The sequence below is a fragment of the Castor canadensis genome, chromosome 5, assembly GCF_047511655.1.
Source record: "Castor canadensis chromosome 5, mCasCan1.hap1v2, whole genome shotgun sequence".
In the NCBI taxonomy this organism is placed as follows: Eukaryota; Metazoa; Chordata; class Mammalia; order Rodentia; family Castoridae; genus Castor; species Castor canadensis.
This window is the reverse complement of record NC_133390.1, coordinates 81,974,944-81,994,561: the sequence shown is the minus strand read 5'-3', so window position 1 is coordinate 81,994,561 and position 19,618 is coordinate 81,974,944. Positions and strand designations below refer to the sequence as shown.

The 19,618-nt window shown below is 39.2% G+C and overlaps 1 protein-coding gene across 18 annotated transcripts in view; it reads left to right on the top strand.

Moving 5' to 3' along the window:
• Positions 1–19,618, top strand: part of Lpp (LIM domain containing preferred translocation partner in lipoma) — a 642,244-nt gene that overhangs the window by 59,342 nt on the left and 563,284 nt on the right. For 4 of the 18 annotated variants that reach the window (XM_074073558.1, XM_074073559.1, XM_074073560.1 and 1 more), the window contains one exon: positions 2,165–2,287. The exons of the other annotated variants lie outside the window; for them this stretch is intronic. The gene's annotated coding sequence lies outside the window, so the exon portion shown is untranslated. The remainder of the gene's footprint in view (positions 1–2,164; positions 2,288–19,618) is intronic. 18 annotated transcript variants of the gene reach the window in all.

The following is a 19,618-nucleotide window of genomic DNA, read 5'->3' as shown; positions in this document are numbered from 1 at the left end:
GCTTGACGCTTACAAAGCAGGCTCTCTACCACTTGAGCCGCACTTTCAGTCCCATTCTTTTCTTGTCTTTTGTATAGGTCTTTGCTATTGCCCATCTCCACTTTATAGGTCAAAAATATACCTGAAGATGTTCCAAATTTTCTTTAAAACATGCAGGTAGAAAAATCAAATCTATTGGCTGTTTTCCAACATTTTCTGCTATTCATAGATTCCATGTGAAAGGGATGACCTGGGCTGGGATTAGGAACCACAGGTTTAACCTTGAATCTGTCACCGACTAGGGAGAAGACTTTAGGCCAACTCCATCTTTCACTTTTAGGGCTGCAGTGTCTTCATCTGTAAAGTGTGAGGGTACTAATAGGTGATTCGTAAGATTTTGAAATTCTGCACGTTTTGTGGTGTCAAAACCATCAATTTCTGCTGAACTGCGTAATCATGCAGCTGTTTCTCTGATACTTTTCAATCTTTAGATTTAATCTATTCAACAATGTATAATTTTTTAAAGGGAAGCTTTTATAGATACTTCTAAAATATGAGGGTGGGGGGATAAATGGATGTTAAAAAATAGAAAACAACCAATTAAATAGTATATAGCATGTAATTCTCCTTGGAAACTTACCGCGAAATTGAGGAGCACTTTAACAACTGGTAATTTAAATTGCATTTGAACTCTGCTAATGGTTTGTTTGCATGGGAACTTCAATCATTTCACAGCAGTTCTTTAGCAAAGATGCTTGTTCTCTTTAAGGAAAAGGAGAAAAAAATTATTAAAACAGTAGTTGACCATGGGAAAAGGAGACCACTTTCATTGGTGCATGGAGGGAAGCTGCAGAGTGTGTGAATATAACTCCCTCCCCCAAGGGCAAGACTGGGAAGTCAGATGCCCTTTGCTGCTCTTGTAGAAACTGTTTTGCTTTCTCTTTTTCTCTCTGCTTCTTTCTGCAAGGAGGAGTTTTGGTTTTATGAGGCTTAGGGGTGGGAGGGACTGACTTTTTTTCCCTATGAGTTTGCACTGTCCACACCTCAGCAGTTTCAAAATTGTGCCTCTTAGTGGCTATGACTTTGAGATTTCTTATGTTTTTGAAGACCACTTGAACTCATGAAATCCTTTATGTGTTTTCCTGGGCTCATCCTGATTAAACTCGACTTTCATTACTTTCTTTCTGCTATTGGGGTATACTGGGAGAGCTTTGAAGAAAGACTTTGGAAGCCTGGATGTATAAAGCTAAATTTTGTTTCATGTTGATTGTGTGACCCAGGGCAAGTTCCTCTGCCTAGTTGATCTGTGTTCTGTCCCGAAGTGGGAAGAGTCTAGTTAGAATAGATCAAGTCCTGAACTGCCTGCCAGTAATAGTGGGCTTCCCATATGGCTACCTCCTTACTTTGGGTCTCTTCCTCTCTGTTGGAAGAATTGAGGTGAGTCGTTTATAAGATCTTTCCCACTCTGAGCTTATACAGGGATTTATAGACTGAGGTAATATTGGTTAGAAAATGTTTGAAATTGAAGCAATGAGAATGGAAGTTTTTCTGCTGTGTATGTTTCTCCTGTATACACCAAGGATAAGTTTTATAATAGCTGACTTCCCTGGAATACTTTCTTGTTGGAATGTACATTACATAATCCTTAAAAATGAGTTATTGTTCTAAATGAAATAAGACCTCTTTTGAAAAATCCCAAGAAGTGTTGAGATTTTTGAGCTTTCTGTGGTTTACTAGCTTTCATTTTTCAGGCAAGGAAACCAAAGGTCAGAGGGGTTACTAGGTCTCATAGTTTGAAATTTGTTTCCAAACTCATATTTCTTCTCTCTCTTTATTTGGTATAGTTCAAGTTTATCTGTTAATTTTTTCTTGCTTAAAATGTGTCTAATTGATTTCTGCCTTCCACCTCAGTTATTAAGATGAAGCATTTTTCCCAAGAGAGGTGAGATATGAAGACTGAGGCCCCAGCATTCTCTTTCCCCTCCATTCTGAGATAAATTAGTGAAATAGAAGTGCCAGGAACTGACTAAGGGCTTCAGGAGTATAGAAGTAAGCCACTAGTTCTGTGGGCTTCAAGCTTGGCATCATCCCGGTATGGTTTAGTCAGAGGCCTCATAAACTTGCTAAGTTTAGAAGCTGGTAAGACCCTAGAGATTCATGAGCAGCCTTCATCTGCTTTTCACAGGTGAGAACATTGAGGCTCAGAGACAGAAGTCAGGACAGAATCGGTCAGCTGATTCCCAGTCTGGTGCTTTTTTACATTATTCTACTGTGCTATCATTGGTGGGAAGGTGTTTTCCCTCAGTTGGTGAGTCCTACACAGAAAAAAAAGCTGTTTTTCTTTTAAAATCAATGTGCATGTTTTCATGAATTTCAAAAATCAATGGTTTTCATTTAAAACACGGGCACCTATAACTAGAATTAACAACTAGAGAACACCAAAATGTCCTTTTTAAATTTTTCTGAATTGATTTCATTGGCATGGACAAGATATAATAATGCCAATAAAAAATGTGGCTAAGCAAAAGCAGGACTCAGCTCTTGGAAGGTGACATGTAGAGAAACTGGAGGAAAGAATTCAGAACAGCAATGATTTCAGTTTGCCGATAATTGTATTGCTTTCTTCTTTCTCCTTTGGCATGAAGAGAAGTGTTCTTGAAATTGAAAGACCAAAATGAGAATGTCAGGAAACAGTGATTTGGGTGTTTGCAAAGCAAGCAAGCAATATTGAGTGTCTTTTGTTTACTCCTGTGCAAGGTGTTTTTTTTTTTGGGGGGGGTTCTCATTTTATTTTCCCAACAACCCTTTAAGATAGGGGAGGCTAAATTTGCTTAGGCAGAGGGTGCAACCCTTTGTGTTAAAGGGCCCCTACTGTTTCATTGTGATCTGAGTGCAAATCTTGTTGCTCATTTGGAAAGGAAAATGGTGATCAGGTACAGTAAGCTTTCCCTTATGTCTTGGAGCACTTCTGTGTTTGGTGGGTAGAGAACTTCAAGTTCTAAAGAAGGTATGTGGTGAAAAGAATCCATGGTGTGGAATACCCTGGGCTGTGGTGAGCTTTGAGGGAAACAGTCGAGGATTCTCACTGAGGCTTTCATGGGTTCTAGCTCTGTGGTCTCCATGCTGAGGAACTATCCTATGTACCCCAAGGATTGGCAGTATACTATATAAATAATAATCCTTACCATGTTTTTGGTGTACTTATTAAAAACAGAGCAGATGCTGTTGTGATTGATAAAACCTAACTTCATTTGAAAGTGTGACTGAGTTTGTAGTGTTTTATCTCTGTCTTTTCTTAATGAATGTGCAGCTGATTTTATATGGCAGTGATCTGCATAGTTTAAAAGGCTGGAACCATTTGACTTTTCAACATGTTAGTCTGTTAAAATCTCAAACATGGCTTTGAATATTTTCCCACTAGCCTACAGTTTAAACATCAAATGGGAGTCTTTGTTACCCGCTCTACCTCCTGAGTTTTCTCAGAGTTTAAAATTGAATTGTGATGAATATGAACCTATGAATTTAGATTTAAAGAACTCACTTGTTCTTAAGGAGAGATTGCCTTAAGTTGGAAGAGGCTCAGAGGTTTTGGTTGTCCATAAGCTAGTACTGACCAGCAGTGGCTTTTGTCTTCTGAAATGCTGACACAGTGTTAGACTACATTAAATAAAATGTAGGAATCTACAACAAGGTGTATGGGTGATCTTGCAAATCTAGAATACCTGGAAACTGGCAAGGTAACGTGGGCTTCAAGCTCCACTGAGCAGGACTTCAACTCTATTTCTCTGCAGTGTGCTTTTCTCTGTTCTCTTTCGTGTGTCAGCCTCATCAATCTCAGGATGTTTTACCTCATGGTCATGAGATCGCTGTCCACTGCAACTCAGGCTATGGATAACCTCCCTCCTGTTTGCACGAGAGAGAACTGTGTTTGCCGGATCCTCAGTGGCTGTGGTTACTGCAAGTTGTTGAAGTAATCACTGAGCAAAGAAGATGGGGCTCTGGTACTTGTAATATATGAACCACGGCTCTTCTAGATTTGAATCTAGAGACTAACTCACCCAAATGGAGAAGTGACTTCCCAAAGGAATATCCAGGTACTGTTAGGAAGTGGAGAGAGGGCTAGAAGCTATGTGGGCAACCACAGACCCTCTGTATACCTGCTTACCACCCCACCCCAGACCCTTAAAGCACCAGACTTTCATCCTTATGTTGTCTTCTGAAAGGGACACTAGCCAGCAAGATTCTATACTAGGATGCTTGGAGGACCAGAGATGATGTCCCACCAAGAACTGTTACAGGAATGAGACCATGCAGAAGACAGGCTATTACGACACATATGACAGTGACCTTAAAGAATATAAAACTCAGTCAGAAGAGGCATGTTATTTCTTGTTCAGGTGTGTGTCCTCATGGTCTCAAAGACTGTCTGGTACATAATAGGTGCACCATGCATTTTCATAGAAAGAAAGGATAAATCTGAAGGTAGCAAAGTGTCCCTTTCTCTGTGGGTATTTTACCAGCCACTGGCTGAGTTCTGTTGAGAGGAGTTCTAGCACAAATGTAGTTGGACTACAAGGTTTTATCTGAGTGAAACAAATGACTGGTTAGAAAGAAGCTTTTGGGGTTAATACTGTGTCAGAAGTTTATGAGTGCATAAAAAAAGGCAGACTATGGTGCGATGGGTAACATTGCCTGGCAAGTAATAGGTGTGTAGCTGTAGAAAAACATCATCTCCTTGTCCTTATTTTTCTGTTCTCAGAATAAGAGACAATAATCATATTTTCTCATGTTTGTTTGGGGAATGTGTATTGATAGGTATCAGCCTGTTTACTAAACTATTCATGATACGTTATTAGGATTGTATTATTCTTTAAAGATTCATCTTGAATATAAAGAAAAACAAGTTAATGTAAGTCAAGTGCCCAGCACTGTGCCTGGTACATAGTATATCCTCGTTGAATATCTTTTCTTCTAATCTGGCACCCTGCCCTCTTCGTGATTGCTGGGCACTAATTTGTCCTCAGTCTTGGGAAGGAACTAGACCTGGAACCTTCTTAATAACCCAATTGAAATTTAAGTAGAATGTATATCATTTGATTTCACATTTGTTTTTGCCTGAAGTTGTGTAAGGCTTAAGGAAGTAGATTTAGATACCCAGGAAGCCCAATGCTTGAGAGACCCCATAGAAATTATAGTCTGTTCTATTTGACTCTTGCTTTGATTGGCTGGATAATCACACCTTCTGCTCTAGGCATGACTAGACCAGTGGGAGTCAGGAAGGAAGTTATTTCCATCTGTTGATACCAATGTGCAATTGTTGACTGTAGCCAAGGGCTTTCAGTTTTAGTATTTCCTCTTTGGTCCTAAGAAGTATAAGGTAATAGTCTCTACAAGAAGCAAAACATTGGTCACTTCCATTAGAAGTGAATGTCTTGGCTCTCTACAGTTACTTGATCAGGTGGTTTCTGGGTGTTTATAACCATCTGCTCTGCCGTATTTTATTTATCTATTTTTTTGTTGTTTTTTGCTTCAAAAATTAGAAGGGACTTGCTGGGTCTGATCAGTAACCTCCAGCCTCCTGAGAGTCTGACTGTATAACCCAGGAGCATCTTGTAGGAGGAGGTGTGTTTATTGTCTATGAAAGTAAATGTAGTGCTATCTCTGTTTTTCAGTCTTCTTTCTAGTTCCATAGTCTTCTATTTCTTGGCTTCTGGCACAGTGGAGATACCTCTACTCTAATTTGGGAATGATCCCAGAAGATCAAGTAGAAAAGTTATGGCATTTCCTTTACTGGGTTCTTGTGTAGTAGAAAAGATCTGATGCCTGAATGGATATAAAGGTCTTTTGCAGATTGATGTTAAATATCTATTCCTGATTCATAATCTATGTACTTGCTTTGTTCCCCAATCGCAGTGTTCAGGAGGATAGTAACCTCAGAAGAAAGTAATACGCACTAGATAGGTATCATTTACATATTTATTAATCACCAAATGTGTTTCAAACGTTTGCCAGGTGCTTGGGAGATTGAGGTAAGTAAGTCATAGCCGTATATCTCATAGGGCCTGGATGAAAAGTTTGGAGAATAGAAAGGATTAGGAACATTTGGGAGAGTTTCCAGGAGAAGGTGATCTGATTTCCGTCATGAGCCCTGGTGGTTGGCAGGATGGACCTGCACTTCTAGTTTGGCCTACTGGGGCTGGACAGGTTCAAACATGGATGCAAATGATATCAGACCATGGCTGGACAGGTAATGTGTCTTTCACCTTTCATGTATGGCTCAGTGTCCAGCTCATTTCCCACTAGCTACTACAGAGAGTGCCATGTTAACTATTTGGGTGTAGTGCAGTTATATCCATGGTCATGCCTGTATGTCGAGATCATGCCTGGGTATATGTCACAAAGCTGAAAAGTATTCCTATATTCTTGGGGACAAGGGTTTTTTTCAAGAATCCTAGATCTTGAATCTCTTGTAGTCTACTTCCTAAATCTCATGAAAATGGTGGAATTGGTGGGGGCCATTGGATATTCTAGGACTGTACATTTCAATATTTGATGCTACATTAGTTATCTGTTACTACATAAAAATTTCCCCAAAACTTAACTACCTTAAAACCTGAAACATTTATTATCTCACAGTTTCTTTAGGGTGCCAGGGGTGGGTGGGTCTGCAGTGTCATCTGAAGGCTCAGCTGGGAAAGATCCACTACCAAGCTCACTCATAGGATTGTTAGCAGGATTTTGCTCCCCACAAGTTGTTGGAATGAGGGCTTTCATTCCTCACTATGTGAATCTCTCCATAGATCAGCTCCTGTGGTACCTGGCTTCCCTCAGAGTAAGTGCACAAGAGAGATTTCCAAGCAACATACTGTTCTGAAAGTGACACGCCATTCTCTCTCTGCCTCATTCTCTTTTTTAGAAGTGCATCATTAAATCTAGCTCACCCTCAAGAAGAAGGATTGCAGAAGGTCAGTCCTTCCACCAAGAAGCAGACTTGTAGGGGCCATGTAAGAGACTACCTGTCACAGATAACCAGGTTGCATGAGATGGGCTTAGGTGAGAGTGAGGGTTACCTGGAGCTACTGAATAAACTTAGTATACCTCTCTAGATAAATTTTATTTGAAAACTGTTTTGGAGGAAAACTCCAATTATAAACGTTGTTATACAGTGGCACAGAATACAAAATTGGCCTAACTTTTTAGAAGAAAAGCATAAGTTTTGAATTAAAGCTTTGTACTCGGACTTCTGCATTTTTGCTCTCCTTAACAGTTAGAGTACTTTTTTGGTGAAATGTCTGAAATGTTTTTTTAATTTACATATTTTCTTTGGAAATATTTATATCAGTACAGTGAAACTAAACTTTAGAGACAATGGAAGTCATTAGTTTAGATTCCATCAGTTTATGTCTGAAAGTTCTTGGTTGAGCTCTTTGCTATGTAGGTGAGAAAACGATCTGGGGAAGGGGCAGACTGTGGATCTCCACAGCCAGTGGGTAGTGAAGGAGGATGCACGAAATTCTTCTCAGTGTATACCTTCCATCTCACCACAGTGTCTCTGCTCTATGACGGGTTCACACAACCTTTAGGCATGTTTTCTCTTCTTTTCTCAACCTGACCCAGAAAAAGATTAGGCAAAATAGGTCAAAATTTGGCATGTTGAGCCTTGACATTGTCCCTTTTGTTGAATTTCAGGGATCTGGTTCTTCTGTTGGGTCATGCTGTGTCCTGAGAATTTGCATAAATCAGTATTACTTGGCTCAGACAGTGTATCTCTGCAGTTAAGAATAATATTTGCATTAGGAAGACAGAGCTGATGTAAAGCACTGCTGTGAGACTGACAGGATCCAACAGAAAACCTCAGCCAATACCTTCTGTCTGGCAGAATGTTTCATTTCCAGGTCATGTTTCTGTTCCCCCCACCAAAATAGTCTTTTTATAAAACCTGGCTTGGCAATTCATTTTATAGAAAGTGATAGGTTCCCTTAGAGTTTACCTTAATAATCCTAAAAATATTAATGGAAATTGGAGACTTAAAATCATGGTCAAGATGATTTATAGCCAAGATTATAGCCAAAATGAGGAAAACATAGCTTTGATCATTAAAAACTTCACTGGTATGAGTATTAGTACTACTCTTGGTCTTTTTCAACTTTCAATATTTGCTTTTAGTGTGTTGGAAGTATGTCTTATCAATTATTTCTTTTCTTTTTCTTTTTTTGGTTCTGGGGATTTTATTTTTTGGTACATGGACCATGTATATGCTAGGCAAGTGTCCTACCAATTAAGCCACTTATTTTCATTTTTATTGAATGTATTATTTCATTTTAATTGAAAGTATGTAGTAAGAATTTTAGTTGGATGAAGGCAACATGATAAAGCAAAGTTTAGGTCAGGAATACCATACATTAGCTACATAACTTGTGTCACTTAATCAGTTTTGAACCTGCTTCCATATCTGAAAACATGGAATGTAAAGTGCCTACCTCAGAGACTTTTGTGCTCACAAAGGAGCCCATGTAGAGGGCTTATTGAATGTGATAGTTGGTATGTAGTTGGTGCATATTAAGTGTTAGTTTCCTTTCTTCTTGGCAGTCTGTGGCTCTGTTGGAAATCAGTTATTTATTTATTTATTTTTTTTTCAGTACTGAGGTTTGAACTAAGGGCCTTTACCTTGAGCCACTCTGCCAGCTCTTTTTTGTGATGGGTATTTTCAAGATAGGGTCTTGTGAACTGTTTGCTCCAGCTGGCTTCGAACCATTATCCACCTGATTTCTGCCTCTTAACTAGCTAAGATTACAGGCATGAGCCACTGGTGGCTGGCTTGTGAGTTCTTTTTTTTTTTTTTGTCTCAGCATCTTCACTGTCTCTTTGCCTAGGAAGAGACCTGAAGCATTTGCAGCTCAGTCACCCCAGATTTCATGTTTTCCTGAATAATTAAAAGCCTTAACATTTATAATTTAGGTTAGTGGCTATCAGACATAAATTCAAACATCATATGATGCTCATCTTTTCTGACATTTGGAAATACCATAGTTCTGGGAAAAAGTATTCATAAGCTGAGTTTCATGAAGAAGGTCTTTTGGGCATTCCTACTTAAATTAAGTGATGGTTTTCATAATAAGACTGTCTAGTCCAGAGGGTGAGCTCCATGGACAAACTGTCAGCAACTTCTGCATTTCTAAATGTAAGTGTCTCTGGACCTGCCCAGCTCTGACCCTCCTTGGTTCCTCCTTGGACATCTTTAGGATGAGATTACCTCACCCTGCTTCAATGGCAACTGGCTTGAATTATATCAGTTATTAAAAATGATCTAATATTTTCCTTTTAAATCTGGGGCCCTGGCTCATTCTATGATTAAGCTAGTGATTTATTTATAATAAGGTACAAGACGGCTCTAGCCACTGTATGATGTAATCTAAGAATGACATGAAAACAAAATAGGCTTTTACATAATGAAAGTATTCCTGTAATATAGTTTATAGCAAGGCTTTTTTCTCCCCAATTGAGAATGGAGATATTCTTTAATTTTCCTTCTACCCCTTTCTTACCTTCTTTTCCCATTTTGAGTTTTAAGACCATTAAGTTACTTAAAAAAAACAAACAACAAAACTAGCACTTAATACTCCACAAAGTCTCTTGTTCACTTTTCTAATCTTGTCTTTTGTCCTTAGAGGTAACAAAAGTGGTTACCTATAGTGGTATAGGCTCCACTACCATCCTCCTGGACTCCATGGTAGCTACTGCTTTGCTTCTATTCAGCACCCAATTGTTCTTTGCTAGTAGAGTTTCTTCTACTGGAACACATCCCTCATCCTGAATTTTCCTGTGCTAAAGACAGTTGTATGACTGTGGCTCCTACAGATAGCATCCTGTCCAGGCCAGCTCAAATGCACTTCTTCCTCCAAGTCTTCTTGAAACTTCTGCTTCTGTTTCTTGTTAGGAACAAGCACTTCTCATAACTTTATATAATAGTATAGTCCCACTTCACAGAATATCAGAATAAGAGAAGAAAATGTGGCTTAGGAGAATACAAGGAGCTTTGTAGTTCTAAATTTGTGGCTAACACTGAAATGGTCCATCTTTGGCCTTCAGCTTTCCACATCCGAGGAATGAATGGCTTGGATTTCATTTGTCATGGCCAAATGGTATATTGGAAGTGGCTCTTTGAGGTGCTGTGTTAGAGAAGAATCTTGAGGCTCCATGCTGATTGAGCTATGGTTACTTAACAATTGTGTGCCTTTGATGTAGGCAGAGAGGTGAGAGCAAAGACATATAGGAGGTCTCTTGGCTATTTTTAGAATAAATGATTTAAAGTTCTGTTTTTATTTTGCCTTCAAGATGCTTTGGTTTACTGACTTTATGTGTCTTGCCCAAGGTCACATAGCAAGTTAAAGTCTAAAACCAATTTTCGGTTGTAGAGATAATTAAAAGCTATGTATTCTAATCTCCCATTTATCTGTGTAGGCTGCCTGTGGGAGTTGAGATGCTATGATAAGAGTTTAAAAGGCCCATGACTTATAGGAGCTACTAGACTCCCCAGGTTCTGCATGTCTATGAGTTGGTGGGGTCTAGGCATGGTTTTCACTATGTCTTCTTTGCTTCCAAAGAGTTTTAATATTCACACTATTCTAATTTATATCAAAGATGGTAGTTGAAGGTCCAGGTCAGAAAGGCAGGTGACTGCCAAGGTCTTACTTGAATTGACCTCACCCCAGGGATCCATTAGATCCCCTGTGCCCTACTTCTAATCCCAGGCAAAGAGCAAAGAGCAAAATTGCTTGCTCACTAGGACAACCTTAAAAGTCAGATCATGGAACAGTGTGAGAGCAGTAGAAGAGGGAAGGAAGAAGACATTTTAGGATGGTTGAAGGCACTGGAAACTAGAGCCCTGGAGGCATGAAGAAGGATTGGGAAAAAATCAGTTTGAAGAAGAAAGAAAGAGAGTAGGAGTAGGAGGGAACAGAGAAAGTGGCATGCTCCTGTAGAACTCTAACACAGAAGGGAAGAAATTAACTCTTTGTGACCTGTGAAGGAGTTCTCAGAGGAGTGGGTGGAAATTACTGAAAGATAGCATGAGGAAGAGTTTTAATTTTTAAGAGCAGACTGGTGGCATATGCTCTTTAGGGAGTCAAAGTGCTCCATCATTGCAGGTATTTAAATAGAGGTTGACACCAATATTTTGAAAAGGGATTAACAAGGTGGGCTCTTCAAAGGCCCAACCTTAGGAAGACTTTTTATAGGTTGTCCCTGACATAAGAGTCTAGAATTTTCTGAAGATAGGTATTGAGTGCATTTAAATAATTTCCCTTTAAGAAGAAGGCATTATGGAAGAAGGTGATTCTTCCTTTCTTCATGGACTTGGCACACAGAAATGCTGACTTATCTTGGGCAATTTTTTTTGTCCCACTGAGCATTATTGATGAAGGAAAGAAAGGAGATTAACTGAGGATGTCTTAGGGTTTTTATGAACTGACTGTATTTTTGAGGATGTTTATTGTGCCCAAGAATTATATTCCTTTGGCCTTTTCTAACCTGGTCCGCCATTGTCAGTGATTTGGGTTTTCTCTACTACCTATGCTCCTAGTAGAGCATTCATGCCATTTTGTTCTGCCCTGTTAGCAGATTGTCAATCTTCCTTCTCCACTGAGTTGCTCACTGAATCTTATCTTATTCTGTAAGAGGCCTCATGGTGCCTAGTATGATAGCTCGAAAATAATAATAATGGTGACTCATTAATATAACACCTGTTTTTGAGCATCTACTTGGTGCTAGACACTTTACTAGATGAATGAACTGCAAGCAAGATCAGACAGACAAATTAATGATTAATTGTATTTAGGTTATAATCTATATTAAGAAGAAACCTAGAGCAGGATAAAGTACCAAGGATGAGGGGGACACTGTTTTAGATTCCTTGGTCTGAGAAGGTCTTGCTGATAAAAGTAGATTTGAACAGAGATATAGCAAGCTAGAGATATGGGTGTGGGGGTAGGAAGAAGAGTGTTTCAGACTGAGTAAAAGCAGTTGTAAAGGCCCTGCATCTGAATGGTGTGTGCTTGATACATGCTGGAAAGTGAGGAGGCCCATGTAGCTGGAAAAAAGACAGTAGGAGAGGTCATACAATGCTGACTAAAAATAGTTGCAGCAATAGATATGTCTTAAGCACACATCAAAGATGTTCAGGGGAAAAAACTGCTTTAACGATTTAAAGAATCCACAGAAATCTAACAAAAAGGATGACAAAAGGATATTCCTACTTTTCAGCTTTAAGATACAAGGGTGGAGGATCATGAGCTGGGACCCTAGCTCTAGGCAGCTCAGAACAAGCCAAGTGGCTGAAGGTTGTGGTTTCTGTCCAACCTGTAGTTCTTAGTTTGGATACTCTGCTTCTATACAGCATGCATGCACCTGCAAGGATGCTTAGCCCGTGCAGATGGGCAATTGCATGCCTAATCACCCATTCAGGCACCCACTTATTTGTTTTCCACATGCAAATATGGGTTTTTTTGCAGATAGACTTAATATATTTGTTGCTTCCTCATTTTATTTAAAACAAAACAAACGGCCAACCATGTCAGTTGAGGGTAGCAAATAGAAACATGAATATTATAGTCATTGCCTGTCTGTGTCGTTTACACGGCTGAAAGGGATCCCAGGCAAATGACTCTTTTCTGGGCTCAATTTTACTTTTGCTTTATATCACCCTTTCTTGCTATCATTATTGGTTTTTTTAAAAAAAGGATTTATTTATTTATTTTTTGTTTTTTGCAGTACTGGGGTTTGAACTCAGGACTTCATGCTTAAAAAAAGGGTTTTAAATTGGAGTATGTTGTTACTTTCCCTAAATCATTATCTCAATACTCCAGGCTCCATATTTTTATTGTGTGGTTTCTACTTTCACCTTTTCAGTTTCTCAACTTGAGGCCCATTGTCAAAAAAGGGCATTACGTAGTCTCCGAAGCCCATTGCAGGTGATGCCTCCGACTTTTTTAGCTTGGAAATAAACAAATAAACAAACACAAATTAGAAGTATTTGCTCCTATTGATGTGCTATTATTATTGATTGTGCAACACCATGCAAAAGGTCACTTTCATTTATCTGGGAGCCAGTAGGTAAACACCAATGTTAGTTACAGGTCTTGAGTCTGTGCTTGCTTTTCTTTCTAATGGAATTTTAGAGTTCTGGGTAGGATATCCAGATTGGGAGATACTTTGGATTTACTTTATCCCAAATACCTCTCTGAGTTTCTGTTAGGGACACAAGGCTCAAAGAGGCAAAATGATAGGTTTGAGGTCTCAGAGAGTAAAAAGACTGGACTTGAACAACTGGAACTCTCCTGTGGTTATCCCATGGAGATGGCACATGGCTGCCTCTAGGCCTGAGAGGTGATGAAGAGCCTGCTGGACCCCACAGAGGATGTCATCTCAAGGTGGGGTTTATGTGTAAATGATGTCTTTCTATGTTTCTCAGTTTTATTTAAAAATCTATTTGGTGTCAAAATTTAAGTAAAGAAGTAGTGACTGGGAACATGGGTAGGAATTGCTTGATACTTGCCATATGAGGTTGTTGACTGGATTAGGGTAAGTATGTGTGTGTATGTGTGTGAGAGACAGAAAGGGAGAGGGAGAAGGAGAGAGGAAGAAAGGGTGGGGAGAGAGGGGAGAGGGAGGAGGAGGGCGGAGAAGAGAGAGAGAGAGAGTTGTGGAGGCAAACAAATCAAGAGGGAGAGCTTGGATTTGGCAGTAGGGACTTCACATTAGGCACCAAATTTATGAGCCAGAGGAAGGGCAATGCTTACTTGATTTGACTGCTTTACTATATAGGAAGGGAATCTGATGCCCACAGCAGTTGAGAGTCTGGCCCAACATCATCCACCTTTAACTGAGTTGTTAGCATATTTAAACACTGACCTCCTTTGATAGAAACTTTTATTTGGAACAGTACAATTTTACCTAAAAGATTGTATTCACAAGTTAGCCAGTAGGCTATTCAGGCGAAAAGAAGCATCTTTCCTCAGATGTGGGCTTCGCAGGAGGAGCATGACAAGGGCTGTGCGACTGTCCTATCCTTGCAGACAGGAGCAAGAACATAATCAGAGATCAGATAAACACTTGGTAAATGAACCTCACCAGTGGCTTTATTAAAGAGAATCTTCTGAAAGCATTAGGTTTGGAGATCAAGGCCAATTAAGTACCATCTAGTGGGTCTTTCATATGTTCTTAAATATACAAGATCCTTTTCACTTTTAAAAGTAAAAGTTAGAATATTGGATTATCAGGCATGTTTACAAAGTCCAAAGTGATAATTTTTGGAAGGAACTCGACAGCCAGAATGTTCACATGTGTGCAAAGGGCAAAGTTTTATGTGGAAAGTATTAAGAAAGGGTTAATGTTCCATGTAGTTCCTGCGAGAGCAATTAAGGCTCACAGAAAGCCTGACACTCTAGGAAAGAGAGTGGTAGGTGCATAAAGGATGTGGATCTGGCGTGCGTTTGATTACTGTGTTTGTTACCTGTGCAGGCCGCTGCAACTGTCTGCTCTAAGCCACATACTGTACATTTCTGTAGCTGATACTACGTGAGATGATCTAAATGCTTCCCTGCAGTGTACTGGACAGTTCCAGACACCAACAGCCTTCTATGTCCATGTCAGACACACTGTCTCAGGGACTTAAGAATGTCTTTCTTTGTTCCCCATGTTTTTCTTTTGTCCCTTACTATCCCCACCTACCTGTCCATTTGAGACAAAAAGTTATGAGTTGTTTGAAGTTTCATTTATGTTGTTTTGTTTGTATGTTGAAGTTTATTTGTTTCTTGCTCATATATAACTGATTCACATTTTCTTTTTTTTTTTTTTTAAGCATGTGTGGGCCTTGGGTTCAGTACTCAGCATCAAAAAGAAAAAATAAGTGATCTTTCTCTCTTTAGACTTCAAGCTTTCTCATCTACATGGACAACTTATTTTTGAAGGACCTTTACAGTTACTGACTGTCAGAACTACTGCTGTAGAAGCAATTCAGATAGCAGAATATCAGATTTAACTTGCTTTTCTAGAAGCCATTAATCTTCTGTATGATTTCAAGGATTAACAGTAGAGAATAGGCCATTCTGAAAACAAGAGAAACATGCCAAATGAGCTGCTGATTTCCAGCTAGGCACATGGAAACAAAGGTCTTTATTCCAGTGACCTCTCTGCTTATTGGAAAACTTTGGGCTGGTAGATTTCATGATCCTGATGCTGGGGAGTCCTCTCTAGTTACAGTGAGTGATGGGGTTAAATTGCAGGATAGGATGTGCTCTTATTGGACTAATGGCTGTTATAGAAACAGACTGTCCTTTGGCATTTAGACAGATTGTTTTTTTCCAGCAGGATAATATTTAAGGAATAGCTTCACCAAATCCCCCTATACATGGAGCATATAAAAAATTCAGAACTGTCATGGGGAGGGGACAGGGTCAGCCTTCACATGGGTTAAATTTTAGTATGACTGATAGCCAAACTTGCTGATACCTATTGGATTTGTTCCACAAATTTCTTGTTTATAAAGATAAGCTTGCTTCCCATACCTAATCTCTTTTTGATGATGTCTCTGTTTGATATTTCTTCCATTCAGGTCAATATGCTATAAAAAATAAAACCAAAAACCAAATAAAAAAAAACAAAAACAAAAACACAGTGAATAGTAGGGGGTAGGAGAGCTGAGCTCTGACCTCTCTGCTCTAACCATCTGTGTAACTAACTACTCGTGAGCATGTTCATTCTTCTATCACGTCTTTAAAGGAGCACTTTTAGGCACCAGGTTCCAGAGGTATAAAAATGTAAGACATGGTCCTTATTTACCCTCTGCTTATAGTCAGCAGTGAAGAGCTCAAACAGGACATGGAAGTACTTCTCTTTTCTTAGTCTTCTTTTTACTAATGCAAGAGCCTGACTTGGGCTAGGTGATCAACAAGGTCCCTTATGATGCTAACATTCAGTCATTCATACAAAATTCATTAAATGTCCAACAATTATTTATCAAACTGAAAATTGGCAAACATTTCCCTTTCTCCCCAGTTTATACATGATAATGTTGAAGATGAAAGAGGCAATGTCTACAAAATGCTTTAATAAGCAAGTTAGAGAAAGATATTATATAAGTTTGAGGCATTATTATTAATGAAGAAATGAAAACAAGGGCTGATGTTTTTAGAGAGAGAACAGATGGTTCCTTTGTTTAGAATTTGAGTATAAAAGAGAGAGGGAAAAAAGATACTTGCCATATTGTTTAGGCCCTGAATGTGAGTGACTTTAAAATGCCAAAACAATCTGGTTAGGAAAGTCCTATAGATTCAAAATAGCTCCCACACTGATCAAACTATAATTAATGTAACAAAAAAAAATGACAGAAAAATTCTAACAAGAAATGCCACAGTGACAATTGACACAACCTAACAAAAACTTCCAATTTTTGCATGCTCTAGAAAAGTTTTTCCTGTTTTCAGAAGTTATATCACAATGTGTGGAACAAATCAGTGGGCACTGATTTAAAACTGTTTCTTTTTAAGCTCCCCATCCCAGCAATCCAAGTTCTTTCACTTTATACTGACTCATAAAAGGGAATCTTCAGGATTCACACAAAATTGGCAGTTACTTCCCACCTTTTCTGTTGGGTATTGATAGGAAAATGGTGTGATTTGGGGCAGTTTAATTAGAAAGAAACCTCCAGGGATTTGGGGTGGTGTTGGCAGAAGGCTAAATCTGGGAAGGGCCTTTGAGAAATTTGTGTGAAGAGTTGTGAAATAGTTTCTCTCTTCTCCTTTGTCTCAATTTCTACTGAGCTGTATCTGCAGTATACAAGTTAATGCCATCCTGGAGTCTGTCACTCTTGAGTCTGCAAAAAATGTGGCCTATGAGAATGTTATCTTGGGCCACAAGTCTCCCTACATTGAGCCAGAGGAGATAGACCTTTGGTTCAGGTGCTCTCTGATCCATGGTGTGACCAGTCAGATCGACTCCAGTTCCTCCAGCCTCAGCTTCCCCACTGTGGGAAGAGGAAATGAACTAGAGGTCCATTCCTTTTTATAAAGGCTATAGGAAGGTTGAGAATGGCTTTTAATTTGGGGGTGCTTAAAAACAAACTTGCCTTCTCAAGACAATAATAACAAAAATCCCACATTGTGGAGGAGGGAACTTCTGAAATGTGATCAAGACTTTTGCTGAATTGGTTCTATGAGTGTGGAATAGCTGGGGGTTGGTAAGCACATTCACTGCCTGAGAAGAGGAACTGTGGGCTTGGAGAGAGGCAGGTCTGGGAAGTCCCTCTTGAATTCTAGGTTCTAGTCCAACTTCTGCTATTCACCATCTGTAACCTTGGAATACCTATCTCCGAGGTGTCTTTCAAATCTGATTCACTGGTTGCTTTCTAATTCATCAAAGCAACTAGAAGACACTGTACCCTTCCTTCAAGGTTGAGACATTGCTCAGAATACTCCCCAGGGGCTCTGTTTGTGTTTTGTATGTATCTCTATTAGATACTTATTTCTCCTTGCATTAGAATTAGAAGTATATGTACTAGTAGTGGAGATACCTCTGAATAACTTGCTCTTTTAAAGTGCTTCTCCTTCAATTTAACCACTTTGCATAGTGCTCATGCAGTGTAGTGTGTTTGTCTTCTACCCTAGATGGTGAACTCAGCCGTGCCCTGTTCCTTTCTGTAGCTTTGGCATGCATCAGTCCCTGGTACCTAGTAACTTTTCAGTACATGCTAGCACTCTAGCTGAATGAATATATGGTAGATCAATGATTCTGTGTTTCCTCACTAGGCCATGAGTATTTTGAGGGCATGGACCTTGGTAATGAGTTTCTTTTTTCCTCAGAATGTCCTGCCCAGGGCTTTGCACTACAGTACAGATTAACTACTGTTGGCTGAATTGAATGATCCGAGGTGGAGATCGGTAGTAACAGGAAAAGCATGTTTAGATGTATGTTGTCTAGCTTGGTCACATTCAGTATCTTCAGCATACTCAGCTAGCAGAGGTCATAGAGCATTTGTGGATCCTTGGCTGAGTATCCTGGGGAGGGAGTGAATTGCTCCTCCTGATTTCCTCACTCTGTTACCTCTGGGCCCTCTTGGCTAGCTGTGGTGGGACTACTTGGTGTGTTATCCCCAGAGTGTTGCTAGCAGCACTTAAGGCTTGAAGTAGGGTAAATTGTTACCATATTTCTGCCTTATTTGATTTTAAAAACTTTGTGGGAAGGGTCCTTTTTTCCCTTATAATTCTGTTCCCAGAGGTTCTGGTCCAGAGATTGTGGCAGAGGAAATGCTCAGTAAATGTTGGCCAACTTCAGTTTCCTCCCTTTGATCTACTACTGCCTTTTCACCTCTTTCTAGGAGCCAGCTTGTATAATAAAGTCACTCGTGCAATAAAGACTGAAAAGTAAACTTAAAAACAAAATAACAAGCATGATCCCTTTCCTCCTCCCACATTTTTTCTAGGTGAAAATAACTTTGCATTTTGGGTGTGCCCAGCTTTTGAAAAAAAAAATCAAAGAATGGCTGATGTGTTTTGCTACCTTTACTGTTGTCAGTGACATCTTGTTAGGAAAATGAAAAGATTTTTGTTTCTTGACTGTAACTGTTAAAATATATTTTCATAGTTTCTCATTTCATTTCTTGGCTGATACCATAAAATGGGTGTGAAATGATGTGAGGATTTTCTAATGGAGAAATGGCTTAGAATATCCTTTGGATGTACTTTCTGCTTCTTAATTGTTTTGTCATTGCGGGCAGTTTCTTTATCCCTATCTATTCCTTTATCTATAAAATGGGGTTATTGAACAAGATGATCTCCATTATTTTTTTCATTAACATTAAATCCATGGTACCTGAGGGCTTTGGGAACAGATAGATATTTCTAGGTGTCTATTTCATTTTTCCATTGTTTAAGTATGAATGATGACCCACCAACCTCTGTAATCAGTAGCCTCAATAACTTTCAGAAGCCTGTAGCAAGCAGAAACCCTGCAATTTATTTCACTAATTTGTTTGTGATTAACATCCTTTGCCCCTTCTCATATCCCAAGCTCAGTGTTTTGAAATTTAATTATAGGGAATTCTTTCTTCTTCATAGATTATATACCAATTGTATTTCATTTTTGTTACGTTAACTCCCTGCTGACTACTCACATCTTATTCATTTAAGTATTCTAAATAGGATATTAAAAATTCTTTTCACTCCTGACATTTGCTACTGAGGACCTAAGTTTTCTGCGGAAGTAGGTAAAAGTCTGGGAGCCTCAGAGAGCAGTATGAATACCCTCACTCTTCCATAGCATCTGCTGTAGACAAAACACTGGGGGGGGGGTGGCTCATAACTATTTAAATGAATCAACTGAATTCTTTAATTCGCACAAGATTATTATTCTTACTTCGCAGGTAGGTAAGTGGAAGCATAGTCACATTAAATGTCCTGATTAAGATTAGTAATCAATTAAGTAACTAAGTCATTTGCTACTATCTATAGGTTGTCTTTCATTTTAAGGCCTGTGACCAGAGTTTGTAGGGGCTCAGCCTTCTTTACTAGAGATTGGTGAACTGAAGCCTGGGGAGAGGACTCTGGTGGTCTTAAGTCATCAGAGGAACCAGAACAATAACTCTACC